At 36.7% G+C, this 7409-nt stretch overlaps 1 pseudogene; it reads left to right on the forward strand.

The window, feature by feature from the left end:
• The first annotated feature begins 5287 nt into the window (after nucleotides 1-5287).
• Nucleotides 5288-5406, forward strand: LOC111741534 (annotated as a pseudogene).
• The last annotated feature ends 2003 nt before the right edge of the window (nucleotides 5407-7409 follow it).

The following is a 7409-nucleotide window of genomic DNA, read 5'->3' on the forward strand; positions in this document are numbered from 1 at the left end:
AGGTCAGAGTAAGTAATTTGCCAAGAAAAAAAATCTCAAAAAGAGTTTTGACTCCATATACCTTGTTCTTTCCATTCCTTTCTAGGAGAATACAAAGCTTCCAACAACTATGCTGAGGAAGACAGGTACTTTTGCACATCCCTTCCCTTACCATGAAACCTCTTTAAAGATTACTCATGGGATTAAAACTGCACATTCATTCATCAGTAATTTTAGAAAAAATTTCTGAGTGCCTACCATGTGTTAAGCATAGTTCTAAATGCTGAGAACACAACAGTAAACAAGATAAAGTGTTCCTGATCCTCAGAGTGCTTACATCTCAATTGGGAGAACAGACAATAAACATGATATATATCTTGTCATGCGGCGCTAAGTCCTATGAAGAAAAAGCAAAGCAGGGTAAGTGTGTTAAAGAGTGATGAAGAGTTATTTTAGATGGTGTCAAAGATGACATCTTTGAGGAAGGACATTTGAACAGAGACCCAAATAGAGTGACAAAGTGAAGTATGCAGTTTTTTGGCAGAGGAGTTTTCTGTGCAGAAACCCTTTCCCCACCATGGAGTATCATCAGCTGTAACTTCTCATCTGTCCACTAGATAGACTCCCTGAATGTGGGAAGTTCTAAAGAAGACAGGTAGATTCTCCAGTGATAATGGGAGTGACTGGGAATGAAGCGAGACAAGAACCTGACCACAGACAGAAATTTGCTCTATTAAAAATGCAAATCACCTGAAAGCTATGTAATAACCTGAATTGGATTCCGAATTAGAGAAAGAATATTAATGGGATACTTGGTGGAATCTGAATAAAGTCTGTAGTTTAAACTAGTTAATAATATTCACCAATATTAATTTTCTTAGTTTTAATAAATGAACCACGGTTATGAGATATATTTACATTGGGCAAAGCTGAGTGGTAGGCATGTGGGAACTCTGTGCTATCTTTGTAACTCTTGAAAATCTAAAATTATTTCAAAGTAAAAGGTAAAAAAATAACAAAAAATGTTACCCATTATATACTGATAACTATAAAATATTACCAAAATAAACAAGACTGAAATAAATAAATATGCCATGTTCATGAATTGATGGACTTTCCATTTTACAAATGTCAACTTTCCTCAAAATGATCTATGGATTTGATTTAATCCCTCCAAATTACAGCAGGTGTTGTGTATGTGTGCAAATGGACGGTTCTAATTTATATGGCAGGGCAAAGAACCAAGATAGCCAAGGCAATCTTGAAGGAGAACACCCTAGATATCAAGACTTACCATGATTAAGAAAGTGATGATGCAAGTGTAGACAAAGAGACCGGAACAGTCCAGCAACAGACCATATATAGTCACTAGATTTATGACAAAGAGACAATAAAATACAAGGAAAAGAATGGGCTTTAATTAATGGCACTGAATCAACTGGATATTCACAGAGGAAAAATATGACCTCATTCTACATGATACACAGAAATCAATTCCATATGTATTATAGAGAAACAAAATAAAGCTTCTAAGAGACAACAAGGAGAATATTTTCATAACCATAGTATAAGCAATTATTTCTCAAACAAGACACAAAGAGCACAAATCACAAAGAAAATTAGTGATAAATTGGACTACTTAAAACTAAGAACATCTTTCATTAAAAGATCCCAGTAAGAAAATGAAAAACACCATTTAACATGAGAAAAGATATTTGTATTTCATATATCTGACAAAGGATTAGTATCCAGGATATATATATAACTAGTTCCTACAAATCAATAAGACAATTCAACATATACACTCAATACACAAAGCAATATGAATCTCACCAATATGATGAGTTCAAGAAGCCAGAAACGAAAGAATATATACTGTGTGAGTCCATTTATATAAAATTCAAAAGGAGGAAAAATTATTCAATGTCATACTGGTTACCTTTAAGGAAAGGTGACTATATAACTGGTAAAGGACTTAAAGATGCTTCTGGGGTTGTGGTAATATTATATTTTCTTCTCTGAGTGCTATATAAGGGGATGTATTCTTTTAGGATTTGTATAGTTTTATATATATATGTTATACTACAATAAAAGTTTATATGACTTAGTTGGAGAGAAAAGTCTAGGTTTGGATTATATGAATAATTTTCTGATGAGCTGTTGAACTCACTATTGTATTATCTATTGCTGTATAACAATTAACCCAAAACTTAGTAGCTTAAAACAGCAAACATATCTCACAAGGTTTCTGAGGGTTAAGAATCTGGGAGTGGATTAGTTGGGTAGTTCTGGCTCAGAGTCTCCCATGAGGTTGCAGTTAAACTGTTGAATGGGATTATAGTCATGTGAAAACTTGACTGGAGCCGGACTATGTGCATCCCAGCTCATTCAGCTTGTTGCAGGCCTGTTCCTTGCCAACTGTTGGTCAGGTCCTCTGTTCCTCAGTATGTGGCCCTCTCCATAGGCTGCCTAACAACATGGCAGCTAGCTTCCCCTAGAGAGAGAGCCAAGGGAGAAAGAATGTCCAAGATGATAGCTGCAATGTTTCTTTTATTTAAAACCTAATTGTGGAAGTGACATACTATTACTGTTGTTGTGTGCTATTAGCCATACAGATCAATCCTAATACAATGAAAGGAGACTACCCAAGGGCATGATACCAGGGCATAAGGCTCATTGGGAGCCATTTTGGTGACTGGCTGCCATACCCATCTTCCTCACCACCCCATACTAGAATATTTGTAGAAATTATAAGATACCCAAACTTCCTATATCTCCTGCTACAATTTTATTCATGTGCACGAAAGTCTTCAGCCACTTCCAAATTGGTGATCCCAGTGGAAGAACTTGCTGAGAGGGGGTGAGGAGAAATCTGGGAAGAGGGAAAAATTCTCAATTGCTGTCTCATGGACATTTGTGTTATGAAAATGGCCTTTCAACCCTGTGATTACAGAAATTAGAATAGGCCTCCTGTTCCTATTACTTCAACATAACTTCTTTCTTTGATCGCTGATGCCAGAAATACCACCAGTAGAAATCCACGCCATTAGCAAAAAATGTTTTCTGATCAAATGCAGACATGTTATCAGAACACTACAGCAGCGGTTCCCAAACTTGGCTGCTTGTTATAATCTCTTGGGAATTTGTTATAAGAACTAATTCCTGATTCCACTGAGATCCGCTGATCTGTATTTTGAGAAAACTTATCAGGAGATTCTGAGAGAGTTAGCCAAACACTTCGCAACTGATCCTGCAGTGGCACTTAGAAAACACCTATCTGTCCTGTTCACGTATGTGGATTTCAGAACCCTTCCGGAGGGTGAGTTTCAATGAGTGGAAGCCATTTGTTCACAAAGAGTCAATTTTCCTTTCCACTTCCATCTGCTCAGTGTGCTGAGTGAGATAATGCTTCTCATCCCCTTTGAATCCTTTCTTGTCCCTCTGCCACACTTTGGTTCCCATCACATCAGCCTTGAAGGTGGAGTGGCCTGTCAGCACCATGGGCTTCTAAAACTGGAGCCGCCAAATCAACTTTATCTACTCAGCTTCGAACTGCTGTGTGCGTACAGGCTAGGAGGGGTCCAGGGACTGTGGTTAAGAGGACACACAGCCATCTCTCGACACAGCCAGGATATGTTTCCTCTTTGGCAGTAAAATGACACAATGCCTTCTAGACTTGCCACTTAATAAACACGAAATTATAGTTTGTGTACTGGATAAATCTAGAGACTCTTTTCTCACCTATGAGAAAATATGCAAGGCACAGGAAAATTCTTTTAAGCAAATTTTAAAAACAAGTATTTGTTTGTTTTTTAATTCATTCCTCGAACAAATATTAATTGAGCATCTCTGACTTTCTACTCTCTTGCTAACTCCACTCTAGCTACACTGACACTGTTGCTGTTCTTAGAGCAAACCAGGCACCTTCCTGCTTAAAGAATATGCTGTAACTGATCTCTGGGCCCAGAACACACTTACCCAGGTATCTGCTTGGCTGGTTCCCTTACCTCCTCCAAGTCTTTGCTCGAATCCCATCTTCTCAATGAGGCTTAAACTGACCCCTCTAATTAACACCGTAAGCAGCTTTTTTTCCTGGCCTTGCTCTACCTCTTTTTCTCCCAACTTTCAACATACCATATACGTACTTTATTATGTGGATCATTTATTATTTGAGTTCTTGCTCTTGAATGTAAGTTTCACCAGGGCAGGAATCTTTGTTTTGTTCATTTATGCATCCCAAGCACCTGGCAGACAATAAATATTTGTTGAATTAATAAATTAGGTGTTGGAATACTAGCAAACAATACAAATACGGTCATTGCTGTCACAGAGATTATGATTTATTGGAGGAGACCATTAATAAACAAATAATTACAGAAATGTTTATTTAGTGATAACCACAATATCTAGGATGGAAATATATGGAGTTCTATAAGAGTGCACAAAAGGCCCAATCTGTTAGGTGTCAAGGATGGTTTGCTGTGAGAACAACATTTAGCTTCAGACTGAAGTTAATTAACACTGCTAAAGGAAGGAGAAAAGGCAGAAGAAACAACCTTGAATCTACTTGAATCCCAGATTTTTAGTAGTTTACAGTAGTCTAGCTTTTTAAAACAGCTGAGTGTGCCTACAACCTCTCTTTTCTTTCAAAGTAGCTATTCAAATTAAGTTTCTAAAAATCTGTAAACCATTTACTCCATCTCTAGTTTCAACATCTGAACATCGACCTTAGAAAATTTCTCCTGCTATAGATGGATAGTCTTTGGTGAATAAAACTCCTTATCTTCTGAACTTTTCTTTAATCAGATGAAAATATATAAATAAATAAAATTTCAATCTTTGTGGATCAGTCCATTGAATAAGTAAAGTCTAAATATGCTTGGCAATGAATCAAGAGATGTCTCAGAAACAAAACCAAATGAAGGCTGAGGTAAAAGAGTTTCATGCTGAGATGAAAGCCTCAGTTGATGAAATGAGTAATTCTCCAGGTATTCTTCCAAGCATTTGAATTAAAGAACTTTGCACAAGGCAGCTAAATAAAATGTCTGTAGTATTCAAAGGTCAACATTATAACAGTTAATCACCTGCTAGAGATCACCTGACTACATTAGTCAGTTTCCTCCTTTCTATTTCTCAGAAGAACAAACATATTTATAAGAAAACACAAAGGCATGTAATAATGAGTAAGTGGTAAATACTATGAAAAGATTAGGAAAGCTCATGAACTTATAGATATAGAGAACAGACTAGTGGTTGCCAGAGGTGGGGGGTGGGAAAATAGGTGAAGGTGGTCAAAAGGTACAACTTCGTCTATGGCCATGCCACCTTGAACACTCCTGATCTCATCTGACCTTGAAAGCTAAGCAAGATTGGGCCTGATTAGTACTTGGATGAGAGACCGCCTAGGAAGACCAGGTGCTGTAGGCATAAAAAAAAAAGTACAACTTCTAGTTATAAAATAAGTAAGTCCCGAGGATGTAACATATAGCATGGTGACTATAGTTAACAATACTGTATTGTATATTTGAAAGTTGCTGAGAGAGTAGATCTTAAATGTTCTCATCACAAGAGAAAACGATTGTTACAGTGTGTGGTGATAGATGTTAACTAGACTTATTATGGGGATCATTTTATAATATATAGATATATTGAATCATTATGTCGTATACCTAGAACTAATATAATGTTATATGTGAATTATATCTCAATTTTAAAAAAAAGAATAAGAAAAAGCCACTTGTTAACTCACCTCTGGGAACTCTACCTTGGAACTGGCAGCAGGAGGAAAAACAACATCCTGTCTTGAGCTGCGTTCCCAGCTTCAGAGATGTCCCTGAGATTAAGCCACAGATGACAGTACCTGAGAACCAAATGTAACGCTTACAAGGAGGAACATGTGGTCTCCTCCATCAGATGACTGTAGAGCCATTAGTAAAGGCTTTGGGGACTCAGTATTCTTTCTGCTTTTTTTTTCCTGTGGGATTTTGTTTGTTTGTTTGTTTGTTTGTTGTTTTGCTCAGTTAACCAGGTTATATAGAGGAATGGTGTACCTTCATTTGAGGGTTGTGGTGGTTATGACCACTTCAAAAAGAAGCTATAACTTTATCTTAGGATTTCCTTTGGTGTCAGTCAGGAAAGGCTAGGTTATGCTGCTTAATAAACAAGCACACAATCTCAATGGCTTAAAACAAGAGGTTTATTTTTCACGTAACACTACATGTCCATTTTCGGTTGGGCAGGAGACATTGGCTTGTGATACCTAGGAACTCCTGTTGAGGGAGCAGCCACCATAGCTAACACAGTCAATCACCAGACCAGAGGAGAAAGAGATTTGGGGGTTTTGCACTGGCAATTAAGTGATCATAACTCATTGCCCAGAACTAGTTACACCCAACCCCAAGTGGAATAGGAAGTATAATCCTACCATATTTCTGGAAAGGAGAAAAACAAGAAATATTTGGCAAACAACTTTAATAAATATCATGCCAATCCTTGACTTGGCCATTTATCCAGTGGGTGTAAAACCCTTCTGAAAGAGATGGGAATGCTTCTTTACACAGGTCATAAAGAGCCTGGAAAAGTTTTGTCCTTTCGGTTTTAAATGAGAAAGACACAGTAAGTCTCTGCTGAGTCACTGAGGGAGTAAACTGAAGGAAATCATGAATCTACATCCTGTTAAACCCGTTACTTTTTTTCTTTCTTTTTTTGATTAAATTTAGCTATAGGCTATGTTTATTTATACTTTTAAATAATTTTTATTTTCAATTACAGTTGACATATAATACTGTATTAGTTTCAGGTGTACAAAATAGTGATTAGACATTTATATAACTTACAAAGTGATCACCCCAATAAATCTAGTATCCATCTGACACGATACATAGTTATTATGATATTATTGACTACATTCTCTATGCTATACTTTATATCCCCATGACTATTTTGTAACTACCAATTTGTACTTCTTAATCCCTCCCCGCTTTTCATCCATTCCTCAACCCCACTCCCATCTGGCAACCATCAGAATGTTCTCTGTATCTACGAGTTTGTTTCTGTTTTGTTGGTTCATTCGTTTTTTAGATTCCATATATAAGTAAAATCATATGGTATTTGTCTTTCTCTTTCTGACTTATTTAATTCAGCATAATATCCTCTAGGTCCATCCAGGTCACTACAGATAGCAAATTTCATTCCTTTTAATGGCTGAGTAATCTATTGTATATATGAACCACCTCTTCTTTATCTATTTATTTATTGATTGATATCCAGGTTGCCTCCATATCTTGGTTAATGTAAAGAATGCTGCCATGAATACATGGATTCACATGTCTCTTTGAAGTAGTGTTTTGGGTTTCTTCAGATAAATATCCAGAAGTAAAATTGCTGGGTCCTTCCTTATCTCTTGTTATAGCCTTTGTTTTAAACTCATT

The sequence above is a fragment of the Pteropus vampyrus genome, unplaced genomic scaffold, assembly GCF_000151845.1.
Source record: "Pteropus vampyrus isolate Shadow unplaced genomic scaffold, Pvam_2.0 Scaffold79, whole genome shotgun sequence".
Lineage (NCBI taxonomy): Eukaryota > Metazoa > Chordata > Mammalia > Chiroptera > Pteropodidae > Pteropus > Pteropus vampyrus.